This window comes from Coffea arabica, chromosome 8e, assembly GCF_036785885.1.
Source record: "Coffea arabica cultivar ET-39 chromosome 8e, Coffea Arabica ET-39 HiFi, whole genome shotgun sequence".
Classification (NCBI taxonomy): Eukaryota; Viridiplantae; Streptophyta; class Magnoliopsida; order Gentianales; family Rubiaceae; genus Coffea; species Coffea arabica.
In genome coordinates this window covers 31,638,680-31,661,056 of record NC_092324.1, presented here as the reverse complement: position 1 = coordinate 31,661,056, position 22,377 = coordinate 31,638,680, and the positions used below count along the sequence as shown (strand labels likewise).

General features: G+C 37.3%; 2 long non-coding RNA genes and 1 pseudogene across 2 annotated transcripts; all 3 read left to right on the top strand.

The window, feature by feature from the left end:
- On the top strand, window positions 1-1,190 carry LOC113704672 (probable sarcosine oxidase; annotated as a pseudogene).
- A 4,999-nt stretch (window positions 1,191-6,189) lies between these two features.
- On the top strand, window positions 6,190-9,388 carry LOC140012510 (uncharacterized). The gene is made up of 2 exons (XR_011819669.1): window positions 6,190-6,635; window positions 7,443-9,388. It is a non-coding gene; the product is annotated as an uncharacterized lncRNA (long non-coding RNA).
- Window positions 9,389-17,267: 7,879 nt separating this feature from the next.
- On the top strand, window positions 17,268-21,519 carry LOC140012492 (uncharacterized). The gene is made up of 2 exons (XR_011819655.1): window positions 17,268-17,713; window positions 18,521-21,519. It is a non-coding gene; the product is annotated as an uncharacterized lncRNA (long non-coding RNA).
- Window positions 21,520-22,377: the final 858 nt, after the last annotated feature.

Below are 22,377 nucleotides of genomic sequence, written 5' to 3'. Positions count from 1 at the left end.
ATGGAAAATTGTAGTGAAATTTCTGATGTAATAGTGGTTTGAGCAAGCATTATGGGCAGTTCTACAGCTTCGCAACTTGCTAAAAGCGGTAAGAAGACGCTCCTTCTTGAGCAATTCGATTTCTTGCCCCACCGTGGTTGCTCCCACGGCGAATCAAGGACCACTCGTGCAATTTAGCCTGAAGAATACTACCCCAAAATGGTTTTGGAGTCAGAGAAACTGTGGGAAGAAGTTGAAGCAGAAGCTGGTTACAAGGTATACTTCAAGGCTTCCCAAATTGACTTGGGTTCATCAGACAACAAGTTCCTCCAGGCCTCTATATCCAGCTGCCAGAAAAACAAGATTCTATTCTAAGTTCTCGACCATAATCAAGAGTTTCAGTTAACTGAGGATTGGATTGGTGGGATGACTAAGCATGGTGGCGTTATTAAGCCCACCAAGGCAGTTTCCATGTTTCAAACACTTGCAATCAAGAATGGTGCAAGCCTTAGAGACAACATGGAAGTGGTAGATATGAAGAAAGATGATTCAAAAGATGCCATTTTGGTCTGCACCAGAAATGATCAAAGATTTTGGGGGAAAATATGTGAAGTCACAGCTGGGGCCTGGATGAAAAGATTGGTTAAGAAAGTTACAAGTCTAACTCTGCCTATACAACCCCTGGAAACAACTGTATACTACTGGAAAATCAAAGAAGGGCATGAAGCTGAGTTCATGATTGATAGCAGTTTTCCGACGTTTGCAAGCTATGATGAGCCTTGCATCTATGGCACTCCATCTCTGGAGTTCCCAGGGCTGATCAAAATAGCAGTGCACGGTGGCCACCCCTGCAAGCCAGAAAGAGAACATGGGCTGCATCGCCTGCTGCACTAAATGCGTTGAAAGAATGGATCCAAAGCAAATTTGGAGATTTCATTGACTCGAGTGGGCCTGTGTTGAGACAATCTTGCATGTATTCCATGACACCAGATGAGGATTTTGTAATTGATTTCTTGGTTGGAGAATTTGGGAAGGATGTAGTGGTTGGTGGAGGATTTTCAGGACATGGTTTTAAGATGGCACCAGTTATTGGGAGGATACTGGCTGACCTTGCCGTAGATATGCACACAAAAGATGTGGAGCTGAAACACTTGAGTATAAAGAGGTTTGAGGGAAACTCTGAAGGAAATCCTGAGGATTTTGGCCATTAAATCAATTCGATTGATTTGAGGAATTATTGAAGCGAATATCATTTTTGTGTCCCTGTCAGAAATTTGGGCTTGTTAATTAAGATGATTGACTTGCTACGACTTTGGCACATCTGTTGTGCATGCACTCAACTAGTAATCTACTGATTTCATTCCCTATATTAGTTCCAACATGCTAATTTAAGTAATTTTTCTCTTGTGGTTTCCCCAGTTTTACTGTCCTTTATGTGCTACACTCTAATTGTTGTCTGTCTTCGGAAGATAGGAATGCTACAGACTACTGCTAATCACCACTTTTCGCAATGTTGAAAGTTTCAGACTATTGTTTATCTCCACTTTTCCTAATTTTATCTCTATTCTGTCTCTTTATCCTAATACTTTAGATATCATCGCCATTATTTCCTTTGACATTTTCACAAATATGCAAAATCTCAAACAACACAAAGTAACAATTGGGGAAATTTCATATATGTTTATAACTTTTAAAGTTAAAAATGCAAGTGATTCTGGTACTAGTCTTCTTCTTCTTCTGTTCCTCTTCTGCTTTTCCCATTTGGCTTCTTAGCTGCAACTGGGAGAAAATGCATGATATTTTGTGATCTCCATAACACTAAGAAAATATGGTTGTCAGTAGTTTTGAGATCAACCATTTGCGTGGAGCTTTTGATGCGGTTACTTGGTAAAAAGAGCATTTGACCACTAGTGTTTTAGTTACACCATTTGAAATGTGAATCCTCCAAGTAGTACACTAAAGCAAGAACGAGACTTGTTACTGTTTGAATAGTTCGTGAAATGAAATAGGAATGTGGCATGTTAGAACAAAGAAACTTGAAAATTTTGGACGAAGCTAGACACGAGATCCGCGAGCAAATCCTGGCGGGTCCGTCAGTCGCTGGATTTAGCTTGGTGAGTTGGATTCTTGCTACGGATTGAGTTCAGAGAGCTAGCTGCTCAGTGATCAGAATCCGCAAAGAGTATCCATTTCTAAGTAAGAACAAATTCGTTTAATTTGCGGATTGTGCGAGGATCAGTAAGCATAGTAAATCAGTGATTGGATCCACGACCGTAGAAGTGGATCCACCCTGGATCCTTTCTGGGAGCCAAAAATTTTCTAAAATGGTTTGGCTTCTTTAATCTATTAAAAGAGTTAAAATGGTGCCTCTTGATGTCAAAGGCATAAGAGCAAGTCGCTGAAAATTTTGTGACCATTGAGTTGTATCTTTCACTAAAAAATAACAACTTCAAATAAATCAATTTGACGGGAACTTTGATCTTTTCTTAGTTAAGAGAAACTTGGCATTTGTTACCAACTTTCTTTCCTCTTATTGTATCCAAGAAGTAAATTGCCTAATCCCTTTAGCAAATCTCAAATCTTTCTTCTTTTTCGTGATTTTCAAATCTTTCAATGTAGTGGGTGGTAAATAGAACCTTAAGGATATCTCAAATCTTTCTTCTTTTTTTTTTATTTTCTTGCAAGATATTTTACCGCACTTCAAGTGTGCATCTGTACTAGCCAAGTTAACAATTACTCGAGTATAGATTGCAAATTAAATATTTCCGATTAGCCAATTTGGGGAAGAAACATCTGATTGACCTTGGACAAGCTTATCTACTGGGATTTACCTGCATTCATCCCAAATTGAATGCATGTGCTTTTTAATACATGAAACCTTGAAGCTGAAGCTGAAGCTGAACCAGCAAAGATAATTTTTGCCACAAAATGAGGGCGACAATAAACTTTACGAGATTTCAACACTAGAACTTCAAGTATTTTCATTACGAGGTCCCTTATTTTAGATTTGAATAGATGCCAGGAAGATTGTTACACAAGAATTTACAGTGAAACTTGTCCTAGGTGGAGATGAAAGCAAGTGAAGGTTGGGGGTTGGGAAAAAGGTAAAAAGAGTATTTATCCGAATTGATTTTGAGTTTGCTAGAGGGACTTGAGAGGGAAACTAGTCCTTGCATTTTGGGATTAACTGCAAGTTGTCTTCTTATAATGTTGGTTAAGTCGCATACTGCCCCATGTGACTAGAAAACATACAAATTGTCCCTCGTAGCAAATGGTCAAATATGTGGGTATGATTTTCTTGGGAATAGCAACGCCGGGGGTTGCCCAAACATCCCCCCCCCCTACCCCATCCCCATCGCCCGCTTCCGCCAGGCTGCCCCAGGCCTTCTTCGCTTCCCCGTGGATGCCCGTGGCTAAAAAGGCTTATAATTAGTAAAAATATATATAATTAATAAAAATTTGAAATTAGTAATTTAGTATAAAAGTATAATTAGTAAAAAGTGTAATTATTAATTTAATATCAATGTATTAGTATAACTAATCAATAATTTGTATTAATATAAATATATAATTATTAGTATAACTAAAAATATTAAATATGTTACAGTGGGTGACGGGGCAGAAGATGGAGCGAGGGTATATATTAGGCCTATCAATCGGGCCTAATGAGCTGGACCGGCATATGCTCAAGATCAGCTCATTTAATTTGTAATATTTTCGGGATTCGGGTTACGAGTTTCAAGCTAATAAATGTGAAACTCATACTCAACTCACATAATATTTGGGTTGTGAGCCTTATTCGGGTTTAACCCAAGCTCACATATTACTCCTTAATTTTCTTAATATAATTACTATAACTATTAAGTTGTAAAACTAATTTAACATTTACAAGACTATAATATTAAAACTAAACATGAATAAATAATAGTTCTTAAAAATATATAAACCAAAAATTTTTCAACAATATTTATATTTAATTCGTTCAAAATGCATGAAAAATAGTAATAAAACATATGATCATAAGCCAATACATCTTAAAAGTTGAAACCTTTTTTATAACCTGTGATTTGAATTCAAACATGCTTGATGATTTGTGGTTCTAGACCAAAAATAAATCAACCAATATTATGCCAACACAAAAATTTACTCAACCAATAAGAAAAGTTAGAGATTTAGTTATGCATTACTAATATTGGCTCTCAAAAAAGCTCATCGAAGAGTTTTCTGATGTATTTTATATTTTGTAATTTATATATATTTAGTATTTAGTAATAATATATTTGGATATATAATTATACATAATATCAAACTATAAATATTATATATACATATATAATTAAAGGGACGGGCCTATATCGAGTTTGAACCTAATGAGACCCAAGCTTGGCTCATATTTATTTCGAGCCTAATGTTTAGGCTCAACCTCAGGCCGACTCACTAAAAGATCGGCTCATCGAGCTTTCTGTCGGGCTAAACGAGTCGAGTTCGGGTTGGCCCAACCCTATTTACAGCCCTAGTATATATACTCAACCTTGATTTTTAGCCGAGCGGCAGGGCGGCGGGGAGGGGCGAAAACACAATCATGCCCTAAACACATGCGGCTTTCATAGTTTAATTTTTAGGTTGTTATTATGCTTTTTTTTCTACTAAAGAACATTATAGTGTCTAGAAAATAGAAATATAGATACAAATGCAAGTTATTGTGAAAGTTACATAAATTGTCTTTACTAAATAAAATGTTTTAGTTAGTTGTGATAATTTAGATATCAGTTTATGGTATTTAAATACTTTAAATAAGAAAATAGCAATTTATGTTTAAACATCATAGAAAACATTAATAGGACAAAGAGAAAAATGAAAGTGAAATTATTTTTACAAATATGTAATTTCTAGTTTCTGTGATAAGGAATTATTAATAAAAATGGAACACTGTTTTATAGAAAAAAATAAAAAGTATATACTTAATTGTTGAACAATACTAGTGTTACATGCATTTCACTTTCAATCTTTCTTTCTCTAAAGGTGAAATATGTATTGTTATCTTTTTGTAAAAAATTAGTAATAATTCCTTATTACAAAAATGAAAATAAAACTTTCATAAAATATATTTAATTTCATTTTCCTTTCTTTGTCCTTATTAATATTTCCTTAGGATGGTTCAATATATACTAGTATTTTCTAATGAAAAGTATTTAAGCATCATAATTATCATACGTAGCTAAAATATGTGTAGTAAAAATAATTTATCTAATTTCTAAAAGTATTTACATATGCAATTATATCACCATTTTCTAGACACTGCAATGTTCTTTAATAAATAAATTATACTAACACCATTTTTAAGGATAAACCTATCAATGTATTTATATCCACAGGTATGACTATCTTTGACACCTCTCTTATACCCCTACCCCCTACCCCACCCAATATATATATATATATATATATATATATATATATATATATATATATATATATATATATTGTCAATCGTCACTTTTTGTTTATAGTATCCTGTAGACACCAAATTTTGAATAATTTGTATGTGGCATCTATTTCATGATTTTCATTTTAGATTGCTTGCATTTTAGTTCGTTATTGTGTGTTTTGCACTTTTAGTTGTTATGTTATTTTAGTTTTATTCATTTTTGCCTTGTTAGTTTGTTTCATTTGCTATTTGTCAGTTTAATTTTATTCACTTTTTATTTTTAGTTTTTAGTTTTTAGCTTTTTTAAAAGTTTAGCGTAGAGTTTTCTTGAAAAGATGGAAAAAGAAAGGAAAAAGGAAAATTTGTTCACAAAAATATGTTATTTCTTTCTTTTGGCATTTTAGTTATTTTTATCAAGTTATTTTGAGAAAAGAAAAAAAGGAAAAGAAAAAAAAGGAAAAATGAAGAAAATTCGAAAAATGGACATTTTTGTTGTTTTTATTTGTTTAGTTTGTTTTTTTATTTTATTTATTTGTTTTCATTATTATTGTTATTATTACATGGTTTTGTCATTTTGTTATTTTTGTTTTTATTTATATTATGTATTTACTTAATTTAAAAAAAAAAAAAAAAAAAAAAAAACGCGCAGCATGAAGGCTGCGTTTTTGCCGCAGCTTGCAAGTGAACTTTGGGGAGCTCCTTAGCTGCAAATTTCAGAAGAGTGGTTTAGGATTTAGGGTTGGACGTCTGATATAAATAGGTAGAGAGGTTAGCAGCCGCAAAGGGGGAGAGAGTTTTGGAAAGAGAAGGACGGCTGAAAAATCAAAAGGAAGTGAGATTGAGAGAGGGAAGGCAGAAACAGAGAACGAAAAACAAAGCAGGAGAGTGGGCGGCTAAAAAGGGAGGGCTGAAACGAAAAGGAACGGCGAGGGAGTTTGGTTGACGGCTGGAAGTGGAGAGAAGAGAGTAAACAGTTGTTGGGATTTTGGAAGCGAAGCCGAGAGCTGGACGACAAGGGAAGCGAAAGCCAGAACGAGGGTTTTGTGGCCAAAGAGCCCAGGAGGAGGAAGAGTTCCGGCGGTGAGGACTTCAGAAAGATGGTCGCTGCTCCAAGACAACTGAATCTAGCCTCTAAGCAACGAGTTGGTCGCTGCTGGAGTATTTCACGCTCTGAGAAAATTTGCAGCCGGTTTCGTTGGTCTATTGAGAAGCTCAATCGTTTCTCAAGGTAGCCTATTCTTTTATCCTTTTCCGCAACCAAGAGTTCCGCTGCCTGTTTTGTTCCCATAATCTATGTTTCTATTTTCGGTCCTAGTTAAAATCAGCCATAAAAATGCAAACTTTGACCCGGCTGTGTTGTTTCTGTTATTAAACGATTATGGCTATGATTTGCTAAGCTCAATCTGCATTTCGCATTCCTCTCTCCCTGTCCCAAGTTCACGCATTTGAGTTGGGTCAATGAACATGAAAATCTGATTTGAAAGTCATGACTATCATTGAAGCTAGTTAGAATCCTGCTATTCGGATTTGTTTCACTCTTTGGTTTGTTTTTCTGACCGAATGCTTTGAAAGAAAATCAAAAAGTGATGTTGGGTTTACATGTTAATGATCCAAAGTTGCATAAATCAAGCATGTTTGGTTTCTTGGGCTATGTGGTACGAAAATGTCTAAGCTGAAGTGAAAGAAGTAAAAATCTGCTGCATTTTTCTTTTCTCTGCCGTGTTGCCTTCTTCTTAGTTACTAGTTGATTTTTGCATTTCAGTCTTCATGCTTAATATGGTATTGGAAGGGAAGCAATGGGGAGTTTTGGTGTTGAGTTTGCATGTTTGCATGTTTGGGTCATGTTTGAGCATCTAGCTGAGAAACAAGCTAGCAGGCTGCCGAAACCATTTCTGCATTTATTTTTCAGAACTTTGGGATGATACATTTCTATATTTTTGGTCATTGGTTTGTGATTATCATGAAGTTTTGTTGCTCAGTTCTGAGGTTGTGATGTTGAGATGAGTAAAAAGGCCTCGGCTAGGAAATTTTGCAGAAACCTGCGCATGAGGCTGCTGCAATCTGTCTTGCTGTTTTCGCTTTTCCCCCAACCACTCGCAAAGCTCCGGCCATCCTAATTTACTCATTAATCTTGTGTGTGGAGGGGGAGTGAATGAGTGGTGTCGAGTTTGCATGTTTGGAGCCTCAAAAACACTTGCATCATGTTCAAGTGCTTGCTGGAAAAGAGCAAACCAGGCCTGCTGGGTTTGTTTTGCACAGATTTTTTCCAGCCTTGGCATTGTTTTTTCTTTTCTATGTTTGGTTTGTTTGAAAGCTGAAGTTATGTTTTGTGATGCTTAGAGTAATTTTGGGGAGTTTGGGTTGAAAGGATTTTGATCAAGAGGGGTGTTGAAATTGATATGCACTGACGGAAGGAGTAGTTTGCAGTAGCCTTCATGTTCTAATTTCAGAAATAATTCTCCTACGTCGGTTACATGCACATTGCAGGAACTTGCATGAAATAGTTTTCAAAAAATTGCACTTTGATCCCTCAAGTCTCCCCTTGTTCTACTAGGACCCAATCAATTGAATAACTTCATCAATTTGGTCCTTGGCAATTTTAATTCTACAATTTCATTGCTTGTTTGTTTTAATTAATCACTATGCTTTGTTTCAATTGCACTTAATTCATGATTTTAGGGGCTTTATGACCAAGTGAGCTTGTGTTTGCCTATTTTTCCAAATAAATTGGTACCTTGACCATTTCTTTTATTTTGGAGGATAAATAAATGATTCCACTCCATTTAGGGTATCGATTCGAAGGAAGGTACACTCTATCCCTTATATTTGCACTTCATTTGACACTACGTGCTCCTACGTGTTATGTGAATATGCATGTCTACTTCGCTTTCCTTGCCTTGTCCAAATTTCTTTCAATTAGTGCATTTACTTGCTTTTGCTTTTATTTAAGTTTTATGGGGTATGTGTACACCTCTTGGCTTGTAATAGATAGGGCTCGGAGAGCATCTGGTCCATTTCCCTTTCCCCTTTATGCTTTTATGGGGTATGTGTACACCTCTTGGCTTGTAATAGATAGGGCTCGGAGAGCATCTGGTCCATTTCCCCTTCCCCTTGGTTGCTTGTTTTTGTTGCTACATGTTTAATTGCTTTATTAGGCTCTTGCATCTAGTCGAGCATGCTAAATGCTATGTGCTATGTGTTTACGAGTATTTTGGCATGTCTACTTGCTTTCATAGCCATGAATGAATGGAATGGATGAATGTACGTTTCCGCTAGTCCAACGCTAGTCGGAATTCATAGAATGGGCTAGTCCAACGCTAGACCCTTAGGGATTTCCCCTCATTAGCATATCATTTGCTTGTTCACTACATATCATGCATTTTTCCTTAGTTTTATCATCTGGCATGCTCCTCGAGCCCCTTTTCCCCTCATTTTAGGATTTTTGCATCTCATACTAGTTATAGGGTACATTTGCGTGAGAGTCCCTTTAAATATGGGATATAGACGAGTGTGGCTTTTTCTAAGCCTTAGCACGCTTGTATCCTCTCTATAAAAGGGCAAATTGAGTCACGATTTAGGTCTCCCCGTACCCAATATGCGTGAATTCCCTAGGCTCATGCATTCTCAATCCACTCTATCATTACACTTTCACTTTTGTCTCATTTGCACACATGCACCTTTTTATCACCTTCACTTGCACACGAACACTTTTTTATCTTCACTCGCACACGAGTACTTTCATCTACATTTGCACACCTTCACTCTTATCTTATTACTTTTATCATTTTTCTCACTTCACACAAACTCACACTTTCACATGGCATGCATTCCACTCATTTTTCACGTCATTTAGGTTTAGGTGTGACCTCTCCAAAAGGATCATTGTTGGGCTTCACAATTAATGTGATTGGCACCACTCAACCTTTGAAGAGAAATTTCCCCCAATCCCCCTAGGTCTAGGGTTTTGCATTCATATAGACATATCCGATACGCGATACATACCTTGGGTAGAAAAATTAGGAAAAATTGGTTCAAGTCACGCAACTAGCCTTGGCTAGGTCGAAGGGGTGCCTTGGATTTTTATCCTTGCCTTCCCCTTCGTCAAATGTGACCCCCGATCCCTCTTTTGGTTACGTAGACCCAAAGTTCTCAAAAAGGGTTTATTTACTTTTTTATTCAAAAACAAAAATCATTTTTGGGTGACTTGGTACACCCTAACTCTATACCAAGTGGCGACTCCATTTTTTGATACAAAAAACCCTTTTGAACTTCACTTGGCCAAATCGTCGCATTCTAAGTCCCATGGCCTTTTACTTTTCATTTTGCACACGTTCACACATCATCACATCACACCACCATCAAAAAGTGGGGCGCGACAGTTGGCGACTCCACTGGGGACTTCCTAAGTGGGTCCAAGCATTTGATTTGACCATTCTTTTCCCTTTTCTACCCTTTTTATGCATAGCATTTGGATATTAGGGTTGCATTTTTCTATTTTTAGGACTTTTGGCCTTGCACGCGTATCAAATTACTCCCTCACTCACGCATGTATGATTGATTGATTGGATGTATGTTTACTTGCTTATCTCGCGCTTGCATTGCATTTGGGTGGGGGACATCACCTTAGAGCCTCGCGTTGGTTCTTGATCCCTCCCCTCCAAACGAGCACTAGCATACGTGCATACGCTTTAATTTTTCACCCCTCATTTATTTTTCTTTTAGTGGCTTGTCACGCCACTCCACCCTATTAGGATTTTAGGCGACCCACTTGGACATGTGATCGTATCACGACGTGTGCGTAGTATGATCCGAGGGGTCACTCGATCTTCCGCTTTAAACTTTAGGTTGACGACCTATTAGTTTTTAGTCGAAGGTTGAGGATTCTTTTTAGATTCGCCCAGACGGGTAGCCGTAACACGACGTGTGCGTAGCAACGTCTGGGGAATCGCTCGAGCCACCGACAAGGAACCTTGGGAGTGATGACCCTTGGTTTCCAAGTCTGAAGGCTCGGGGACCTATGACTTATCGAGTCTAGATGCATTAGTGAACCCTAACCTCATGCATCCATTTTAGCTTGCCTAGGGTAGAGTCGACCTTACCCTATTAGGGACACTATTCACGAGGGGAGGGGTCCAACCCCTTTCTCCCTTTTATCGCTTTATTTCTTTGTGCTGATTTCGTTGCCACAATGTGTTATGTGTATTTATCTGGCTGAGCTAACCTTTCTTGGTTTTGTGTCCCCATTGCATTCACAAACCCTAGCAAATAAGAGGTCTGGTATGACCTTCTTTTAGAACCTACCCTCGTAGATAGGTTATTGCACGTTTAAAGATTTTGGTATATTGCATTCATAGATTAATAATTGCATGGCATTCTAAGCCTACCTTGGCGTATAAAAGGTCCTTTTAGGTCATGTTTCATTTCGGATTGCATATTTTACTGCTTTAATAAGATGGCATCATGCACAAACCATAGAAAGGGAATGCCACGTAGGGAATCCCGTGTTTAAGAATAAGTCACCTTGTGTCTCGGATACTTAATCCAAGGAGACTTGCACGTTTACATTTTGTACCATCCAAAGGGGTAGTGCACAAGGTAAGGTAGGATCCGATCATTTTCATAGAGTGATCTTTGGAATATGAGCATCTAATAATCACTTTTTGGCCATTTTTATCAAAATTGGTAAAAATCCTTTGCGTAAAGGACATTAATTTGAAGAAAATTCACAAATGATTCCTCATGGTTGAGATGATAAATTGAGGCCAAAATTTGATTTTTAGAAGGTCATAGACTAATGCACCTCAATAACTTTGAAATAACCAATGGCCGGACAATTCAACCAATCCATTTTGCCAATTCATTCAATAAATTGTCAATTCATTTGACCAATTTACCCTTTTTAGGGTCACCTGGTCGATTTTGAATAAATTGTCAATTCATTTGACCAATTTACCCTTTTTAGGGTCACCTGGTCGATTTTGAATAAATTGTCAATTCATTTGACCAATTTACCCTTTTTAGGGTCATTCGGCCGATTTTTGTATAAATCACTAATTCAATTTCATTCATTTGACCAATTTACCCTTTTTAGGGTCACCTGGTCGATTTTTCAATAAATTGTCAATTCATTTGACCAATTTACCCTTTTTTAGGGTCACCTGGTCGATTTTTCAATAAATCATCAATTCATTTGACCAATTTACCCTTTTTAGGGTCACCCGGTCGATTTTTAATAAATTGTCAATTTCATTTGGCCAATTAGGGTTTCAATGTCGAATTTCAAAATGGAAAACCTAGTCGATTTTGAGAAAAACATCCATTGCATCCAACTATTTTGATCAGTTGGGGTTTTGACTCATGCTTCATTGAGAAAATTTGTCAACGACCTCCAATCTCTTTGATAGGAGGTTCGTCAAGGTCAAACCCGTGCGTTTCGCAAATCAAAGGTGATCAATCTATTCGGACGTTATCCTCATTTTGACAAATCTCTCGTCACTCCAATTGACCAAATTCTTTCAAAAAATTATTTCTCACTCAATAAGTTGATCAGATCCGTCAGGTATGGTATAGTGCCTACCCTAAAGGATTGCATTTTCATGCTAGGCCTACCCTTGGCATAAAAGGGTTCCCCCATAGGACATGCATACCAATTTTATAGTCTTGATTACTAACTCTGGGTATTTTTTCTTTTGTTTTCCCCCCCTTCCCTGCATTCATAAAAATACTTCAATAAAGGGAAAATATTTTTCTATATCTGATGGCACTTTCGATCTAATAAAGTGTTAAAACTGCAAGTGTTATTTGATTCTTGGGCAGATCCTACAACGAAAACATAAATGATTTATCTGGAAGCTCTACGCTAAAGCCTCTGAGAGATGTTGTAATTGTTTTCCAAAGGAAAGTGTTTTATATTTGATTTGTTAATACATTTTGTTCCCCAAAAGAAAAGAGACAAAAGTGTATATGTGGAGCTCTTTACAAGTCTCTTCTCATTTGTATCATAATTGAATGAGAAATTTTGTTTCAAACTTTTTCAGCAATAAAATTTTTGGACAATTATTGTTTTGTGTATATTTATGTACATTTCATTCTTTATTCTTACTCATTGGAGATTTCATGATGAATTTTGAGAAATAAGACCAAATTGAGGTTTTTTCAACCTCTAGCCTGAATTTCACAAGTGTATACTTTCTAAAATTCTTGTGTACACTAGATTGGTGATCTGAGCTACACAATAAGAGTGCTCAAAATCAAAAGAGGTCACTCAGAAGACCCGTGAGATACCTTTTCTCCTTCACTTAACCCCAAAATAAAATCAGTCACATTGATTGATAAATTGCAAATTGGGGCCATCTTTGCTTGAAAATGCCCATTGGTTTAACCAGATTCAATTCACATCTAAGTGAAAGCAAAAATGTGCATTATTCTTGTTTGTTTTGAAAATTTGGAATGATACTTCGAGCATTCGTTTCTCTACCTATACACATTTTATCATTTTTTCTCCCATTTGAGCCTTTGAAAGAATAATTTCGTTTCAAATAAAAGCCCTAATGATCACTACCCTATATTGGAAAATTTTCAAATATCTAAAAAGGGAATGGATTTTCAAATGATCATTTCGTTACTTTGGTTGTCATGAAGTGTAAGAATGATACTTTGGCCATCGTTTCTATAATCTAAACACTATTTATCCCTTGCATCCTCATTTGAGCCAAAATTGGAGGTTCTTTTCAACAAAAAAAAAAAAAAAAAAAAAAAAAAAAGAGGGAATCACAAATTGGAGAAGTTTGAATTTATCTGGGATTCAATTTTGGAAAAAGGAAAAAGGAAGGGTTTTGTCCGACGAACCACTTATGGACGAACAGAAGTCATCCTCAGTCAGTTAATTCAGATACATGCAAAAAATTTCGCATTAACGAAAGGTTCCTTTCAGCGTTATTGTAAGGAACAGAATAAAGGTCAGGCCCTCTTCTTTTCCAATCAAACATTCTTTCCCTAGTTATCCCTTTTGAGCCTTCAGAATAAAATCTTCGTTTGGCAACCCGTGAGAATCGCAAACCCCACACTGGGGCAAGTTTGAGTGGAAAAGGAAAATTTCAAGAAGTGAAAAGGTGAAAAGCCACAAAATCAAAAGACAAAAGAGAAAAGAGAACCTCAGTCCACAAATAAACTGGGGCAAGTTTCAAAAGAATGGCAAAAGGCCAAAAAATCAAAGAAGAAAGAAAATGAAAGAGAAAAAGCCTCAATTGAGCATAAACTGGGGCAAATTCTGATTTAACCCTAAAATAGGGTTGGCGCAACAATGCGATCTCAGATTCTTCAAACCACTTTCGAAATCCGCTTTCAAGCCTTAACTTTTTTAAGCACCCCACCTGACCCCATTACAAAAGCCGAAAGTCCTGACTTTTGTTTTTTTGCAATGGCCCTGTCAAGAAAATTTCTGATGCTGGAAAATTTTAGCTGTATTTCTGAATTACTTGAGCATGAGGTTGACGCTACTCACCATGGAAAACCCACCAGATCAAAGAAAAGAAAACGGAAAAGAAAAAGGAAAAATGAAATACAAAGGATTCGATGGTGAAGTCCCTATTGAGTGATCAAACAAAGTTCAGAATCTTCGAGTTCAAAATAGGGGCAATTTTGGGAAAATGCGATCTTCGGTGCTATGTCCTTTAAAGTTTTATTCTTTAGCTATCGTTTTCAAGCCAAATTACAAGCTAATAAAGTCCATAGTTGACTTATTCCTTCATGACAATCCAAAGTGAGGATCATACTCATAAGAAATTCATCAAATCATTTGTGATCATAAGGGTATAACCCGTTTCTACATGTTTAGCTATCACTTCTGTCCATACGTTACAAGCCTAAAAAGCTTGTATGTTGACTAAGTTTTCTTGAAATAAGGGTGACAAACTCTCTGCTTTCACTAAGATGTGATATTGATGGGATTACGTACAATTTGGAAAAAAAAAAAAGAAAGACAAATCTTGACCTCCCATTTCCAAATCAGAAATAACACCCACTTGATCGGTCCTGAAAGATGAACCAACTGGAAATTGTGACCCATTACCCAAAACACCAATGCCAAGGTGAGGAAGAAATCTTCTGTGATCTGATTTTATTTCAAGAAAATCATCATGAAATTTTCTTTTAGGAAACATAGTTTCTTACAATGTTCAAATAAATGGAAAGTCATCCAGACAAGTTTTTGCAATTAAATGGCCCATACTGGGGCAAAACTTTTGTTATGAGATTTCGTGAAAACAAGCCCACACAGGGGCAAATATTTTTGTTAGTCCAATTGAGGATTTCGCCCAAGAATCAAATAATGCATCTTTCAAATCAATCACGCTGCCCTTTTCATGAAAAGTTAGGTGCATGTAAACCCCTGTGCAGGTATTCACAGTTGAAGTCGACGAAAAGCTTCTGAGTTGTGGAAGGCCGATGCCGAAGAAAGAGAAGAAGAAGGGAAAAATGGCCCGACACTGGGGCAAATTATTTTGAAAATCAAAAATCACGTTGGGCCTGACTTTCGTGCTGCCAACATTCCAAATATCAAGTTGGGCCTGAGTTTCGTGCCGCCAACATTCCAAATATCACGTTGGGCCTGGATTTTGTGCCGCCAACTTCACAAAAGTCATGTTGGGATTGGTTTTAATTCAACCACCGTTAGCATCGAGTCTATCTCACTAACGTGTGCGTTCTCATTCCACCACCGTTAGCGTCGAGTCTATCTCACTAACGTGTGCGTTCTCATTCCACCACCGTTAGCATCGAGTTTATCTCACTAACGTGTGTGTTTTATTCAATAACCTCGGCAGGACCGGGTTTTATCCCGCTGACCGTCCACACCCCGTCAGGCTCAGATGTTGTCTCACTGACCAATTCATTATACTGGGGCAAATTTTGAAAAGATTTCCTCAAAAAATCAAAAATCAAAAAATCAAAAATCAAAAAATCAGAAAAATCAGAAAAATCAGAAAAATCCAAAAATCCAAAAATCAAAAAATCAAATCAAGTTCTCACAACAGGTTCGGGTTTGATCCCACTGTCTGATTGTCAAGACATTTCATTTTTACCGCCACTGGAGCGTGAGGTTAGTCCCGCCAGTGCGCCTTTAATTTTACCTCGCCACTAGCCGCGGGTCAGTCCCGCGATTCAAAGCCTGTTCGGCTCAGTCCCGCGATTAAAATTTTATTCGGGTCAGTCCCACGATCAAAAGCATATTCGGGTCAGTCCCATGATCAAAGCATTTTCGGGTCAGTCCCACGATTCAAAACTTATTCGGGTCAGTCCCGCGATTCAAAGCATTTTCGGGTCAGTCCCACGATCAAAAGCATTTTCGGGTCAGTCCCATGATCAAAAGCATCTTCGGGTCAGTCCCATGATCAAAGCATTTTCGGGTCAGTCCCACGATCAAAAGCATTTTCGGGTCAGTCCCATGATCAAAACTTATTCGGGTCAGCCCCGCGATTCAAAGCCTGTTCGGGTCAGTCCCGCGATTAAAGTCTTATTCGGGTCAGTCCCGCGATTAAAATTTTATTCGGGTCAGTCCCATGATCAAAAGCATTTTCGGGTCAGTCCCACGATCAAAAGCATTTTCGGGTCAGTCCCACGATTCAAAGCTTATGCGGGTCAGTCCCACAATTCAAAGCTTGTTCGGGCCAGTCCCATGATTTGAATTTCCTTCTCTATTCAGTCCCAATTTTAATTTTTCTGTCCGGGTCTATCCCGTGGGTCTATCCCATTTACATTTTCTGTTCGGGTCTATCCCGTGGGTCTATCCCATTTAAATTTCTGTTTGGGTCTATCCCATTTACATTTCTGTTCGGGTCTATCCCGTGGGTCTATCCCATTTACATTTCTGTTCGGGTCTATCCCGTGGGTCTATCCCATTTAAATTTCTGTTTGGGTCTATCCCATTTACATTTCTGTTCGGGTCTATCCCGTGGGTCTATCCCAACTTTACATTTCTGTCCGGGTCTATCCCGTGGGTCTATCCCAATCTTCAATTCCTGTTCGGGTCAGTCCCGTTTTAATTTTCATGTTCGGGTCAGTCCCGTGTTAGAATTCCTGTTCGTTGGAATCTTTTGCAGCCCAATAACACAGGTAAGTATTTGGTGTCTACTTCTTTGTCTCAAGTTTTTCCAAAACTCAGACAAAGAGGGGCAAACTGTAGACACCAAATTTTGAATAATTTGTATGTGGCATCTATTTCATGATTTTCATTTTAGATTGCTTGCATTTTAGTTCGTTATTGTGTGTTTTGCACTTTTAGTTGTTATGTTATTTTAGTTTTATTCATTTTTGCCTTGTTAGTTTGTTTCATTTGCTATTTGTCAGTTTAATTTTATTCACTTTTTATTTTTAGTTTTTAGTTTTTAGCTTTTTTAAAAGTTTAGCGTAGAGTTTTCTTGAAAAGATGGAAAAAGAAAGGAAAAAGGAAAATTTGTTCACAAAAATATGTTATTTCTTTCTTTTGGCATTTTAGTTATTTTTATCAAGTTATTTTGAGAAAAGAAAAAAAAGAAAAGAAAAAAAAGGAAAAATGAAGAAAATTCGAAAAATGGACATTTTTGTTGTTTTTATTTGTTTAGTTTGTTTTTTTATTTTATTTATTTGTTTTCATTATTATTATTATTATTACATGGTTTTGTCATTTTGTTATTTTTGTTTTTATTTATATTATGTATTTACTTAATTTAAAAAAAAAAAAAAAACGCGCAGCATGAAGGCTGCGTTTTTGCCGCAGCTTGCAAGTGAACTTTGGGGAGCTCCTTAGCTGCAAATTTCAGAAGAGTGGTTTAGGATTTAGGGTTGGACGTCTGATATAAATAGGTAGAGAGGTTAGCAGCCGCAAAGGGGGAGAGAGTTTTGGAAAGAGAAGGACGGCTGAAAAATCAAAAGGAAGTGAGATTGAGAGAGGGAAGGCAGAAACAGAGAACGAAAAACAAAGCAGGAGAGTGGGCGGCTAAAAAGGGAGGGCTGAAACGAAAAGGAACGGCGAGGGAGTTTGGTTGACGGCTGGAAGTGGAGAGAAGAGAGTAAACAGTTGTTGGGATTTTGGAAGCGAAGCCGAGAGCTGGACGACAAGGGAAGCGAAAGCCAGAACGAGGGTTTTGTGGCCAAAGAGCCCAGGAGGAGGAAGAGTTCCGGCGGTGAGGACTTCAGAAAGATGGTCGCTGCTCCAAGACAACTGAATCTAGCCTCTAAGCAACGAGTTGGTCGCTGCTGGAGTATTTCACGCTCTGAGAAAATTTGCAGCCGGTTTCGTTGGTCTATTGAGAAGCTCAATCGTTTCTCAAGGTAGCCTATTCTTTTATCCTTTTCCGCAACCAAGAGTTCCGCTGCCTGTTTTGTTCCCATAATCTATGTTTCTATTTTCGGTCCTAATTAAAATCAGCCATAAAAATGCAAACTTTGACCCGGCTGTGTTGTTTCTGTTATTAAACGATTATGGCTATGATTTGCTAAGCTCAATCTGCATTTCGCATTCCTCTCTCCCTGTCCCAAGTTCACGCATTTGAGTTGGGTCAATGAACATGAAAATCTGATTTGAAAGTCATTACTATCATTGAAGCTAGTTAGAATCCTGCTATTCGGATTTGTTTCACTCTTTGGTTTGTTTTTCTGACCGAATGCTTTGAAAGAAAATCAAAAAGTGATGTTGGGTTTACATGTTAATGATCCAAAGTTGCATAAATCAAGCATGTTTGGTTTCTTGGGCTATGTGGTACGAAAATGTCTAAGCTGAAGTGAAAGAAGTAAAAATCTGCTGCATTTTTCTTTTCTCTGCCGTGTTGCCTTCTTCTTAGTTACTAGTTGATTTTTGCATTTCAGTCTTCATGCTTAATCTGGTATTGGAAGGGAAGCAATGGGGAGTTTTGGTGTTGAGTTTGCATGTTTGCATGTTTGGGTCATGTTTGAGCATCTAGCTGAGAAACAAGCTAGCAGGCTGCCGAAACCATTTCTGCATTTATTTTTCAGAACTTTGGGATGATACATTTCTATATTTTTGGTCATTGGTTTGTGATTATCATGAAGTTTTGTTGCTCAGTTCTGAGGTTGTGATGTTGAGATGAGTAAAAAGGCCTCGGCTAGGAAATTTTGCAGAAACCTGCGCATGAGGCTGCTGCAATCTGTCTTGCTGTTTTCGCTTTTCCCCCAACCACTCGCAAAGCTCCGGCCATCCTAATTTACTCATTAATCTTGTGTGTGGAGGGGGAGTGAATGAGTGGTGTCGAGTTTGCATGTTTGGAGCCTCAAAAACACTTGCATCATGTTCAAGTGCTTGCTGGAAAAGAGCAAACCAGGCCTGCTGGGTTTGTTTTGCACAGATTTTTTCCAGCCTTGGCATTGTTTTTTCTTTTCTATGTTTGGTTTGTTTGAAAGCTGAAGTTATGTTTTGTGATGCTTAGAGTAATTTTGGGGAGTTTGGGTTGAAAGGATTTTGATCAAGAGGGGTGTTGAAATTGATATGCACTGACGGAAGGAGTAGTTTGCAGTAGCCTTCATGTTCTAATTTCAGAAATAATTCTCCTACGTCGGTTACATGCACATTGCAGGAACTTGCATGAAATAGTTTTCAAAAAATTGCACTTTGATCCCTCAAGTCTCCCCTTGTTCTACTAGGACCCAATCAATTGAATAACTTCATCAATTTGGTCCTTGGCAATTTTAATTCTACAATTTCATTGCTTGTTTGTTTTAATTAATCACTATGCTTTGTTTCAATTGCACTTAATTCATGATTTTAGGGGCTTTATGACCAAGTGAGCTTGTGTTTGCCTATTTTTCCAAATAAATTGGTACCTTGACCATTTCTTTTATTTTGGAGGATAAATAAATGATTCCACTCCATTTAGGGTATCGATTCGAAGGAAGGTACACTCTATCCCTTATATTTGCACTTCATTTGACACTACGTGCTCCTACGTGTTATGTGAATATGCATGTCTACTTCGCTTTCCTTGCCTTGTCCAAATTTCTTTCAATTAGTGCATTTACTTGCTTTTGCTTTTATTTAAGTTTTATGGGGTATGTGTACACCTCTTGGCTTGTAATAGATAGGGCTCGGAGAGCATCTGGTCCATTTCCCTTTCCCCTTTATGCTTTTATGGGGTATGTGTACACCTCTTGGCTTGTAATAGATAGGGCTCGGAGAGCATCTGGTCCATTTCCCCTTCCCCTTGGTTGCTTGTTTTTGTTGCTACATGTTTAATTGCTTTATTAGGCTCTTGCATCTAGTCGAGCATGCTAAATGCTATGTGCTATGTGTTTACGAGTATTTTGGCATGTCTACTTGCTTTCATAGCCATGAATGAATGGAATGGATGAATGTACGTTTCCGCTAGTCCAACGCTAGTCGGAATTCATAGAATGGGCTAGTCCAACGCTAGACCCTTAGGGATTTCCCCTCATTAGCATATCATTTGCTTGTTCACTACATATCATGCATTTTTCCTTAGTTTTATCATCTGGCATGCTCCTCGAGCCCCTTTTCCCCTCATTTTAGGATTTTTGCATCTCATACTAGTTATAGGGTACATTTGCGTGAGAGTCCCTTTAAATATGGGATATAGACGAGTGTGGCTTTTTCTAAGCCTTAGCACGCTTGTATCCTCTCTATAAAAGGGCAAATTGAGTCACGATTTAGGTCTCCCCGTACCCAATATGCGTGAATTCCCTAGGCTCATGCATTCTCAATCCACTCTATCATTACACTTTCACTTTTGTCTCATTTGCACACATGCACCTTTTTATCACCTTCACTTGCACACGAACACTTTTTTATCTTCACTCGCACACGAGTACTTTCATCTACATTTGCACACCTTCACTCTTATCTTATTACTTTTATCATTTTTCTCACTTCACACAAACTCACACTTTCACATGGCATGCATTCCACTCATTTTTCACGTCATTTAGGTTTAGGTGTGACCTCTCCAAAAGGATCATTGTTGGGCTTCACAATTAATGTGATTGGCACCACTCAACCTTTGAAGAGAAATTTCCCCCAATCCCCCTAGGTCTAGGGTTTTGCATTCATATAGACATATCCGATACGCGATACATACCTTGGGTAGAAAAATTAGGAAAAATTGGTTCAAGTCACGCAACTAGCCTTGGCTAGGTCGAAGGGGTGCCTTGGATTTTTATCCTTGCCTTCCCCTTCGTCAAATGTGACCCCCGATCCCTCTTTTGGTTACGTAGACCCAAAGTTCTCAAAAAGGGTTTATTTACTTTTTTATTCAAAAACAAAAATCATTTTTGGGTGACTTGGTACACCCTAACTCTATACCAAGTGGCGACTCCATTTTTTGATACAAAAAACCCTTTTGAACTTCACTTGGCCAAATCGTCGCATTCTAAGTCCCATGGCCTTTTACTTTTCATTTTGCACACGTTCACACATCATCACATCACACCACCATCAAAAAGTGGGGCGCGACATATCCTATACTATTCTAATTTAAAGGGGAGATCCAACTAGATCTAGGGAAATCGGTGAGGACTGCACTACTATCGAATCAAACGAATACATTATGCACCCGTCTGAATTTTTTAAAAAGTCATTTAATGTGATAATTGGTGGAAAGCAAGATTTCACCAAACCTTAAATGGCTTAGCGGTGAGGCTGGTGGCTCCCCGGCCCAATATACGCATGTCTTCTTAGGGAGCGGGGGCGGGCCCCGGGGACACTTTCACCCAAGACTCTGGTTGAGAAAGCATGCAAGCTGTCTCTGACACCAACTCTATATTTTCCATTTATGGAGGTCTAATCTTTCAGCATATATCTGTGCATTCCAACATTGTCAGGCAGATTATTGGTGATAAATAGCGACAGTATCGAGATGCAGGAAGTTCAGAGGATTATGAAAAATTGAGAACTTAGCTTAGTTCGGAACTTTAATCACATAATATTTTTGTGTCATTAGTTCTTGTTGTGGTTGTTTGCAGTCCGATGTACTGTAATTATGGATTCCCTCGGACCTTCGTATGTTTTTTTTTCCTTTTTGGTATGCTGTTTCTTTGTTTTTCAAGAAAAGTCCCATTAAAAAAAAAACTTGTGATTAGCCTTATATTTGGCGAATGCACATTTTCTCTAATTTTGAAGATAAATAGGTAAATCTACTTGCATAATATCCTAATACGCGAAACTTCAAAGGTCTTCTCTATGAGATTGTTTTGGCCCTTCATATTTTGATCTGTTTACTATTTCAATAGTTATATTCATTTGATTTTTTTTGGCCTTTCATATTTTCCGTATTATTTACTATTTTAATATCATTGGAGCTAATTTTGTGATTGGAAATAGCTAGAGTAGTAATCATGCTAAATATTGGCACTTCCATGATTGTTAAAATGAATTTTTTAACTTTTGCCCTCATATTGAAAAAGAAAAAAAAAGACTCATATTTTTATTTTAATTGCAACCTCATATTAAAAAAAAAGAGCGGTGGTGACCATAACCAAAGATGAGAGTTTATTTTAAATTCACATTATCGAAAAGTGAAAAAAAGACTGTTATTAATAAATAATAAGGTGGCAACGACAATTTCCTCATAATAACTGTTAAATATTCCACTACAGGTCCGTTTGATTCACGAACTGGATGAGATGGAATGACTTATCCTCAGATTATTAATCCTAGGTTGAGTTATCCCCAAATAAATAATCTAAATTATCTAATATTTGGTTGGTTCTAATTTGGATAAATTATGTTGGTAAATAATCCTATTCTATGTTTGATTGAAGATTGAATGAGGTAGGATTACTATTTTAATGACCAAAGCACCCTTTAATTTGTAAACTCTTTTTCAAAATTAATTTAATATTTTATAAAATATTAATAAAATAATTTAATATTTTTAATAAAATAATTTAACAAAAAATTTAATATTTATAACTTTTATTAAAATAGAATAGTTTGAAACTTTAGAATTATAAAGTAAATCAAGGGTTTT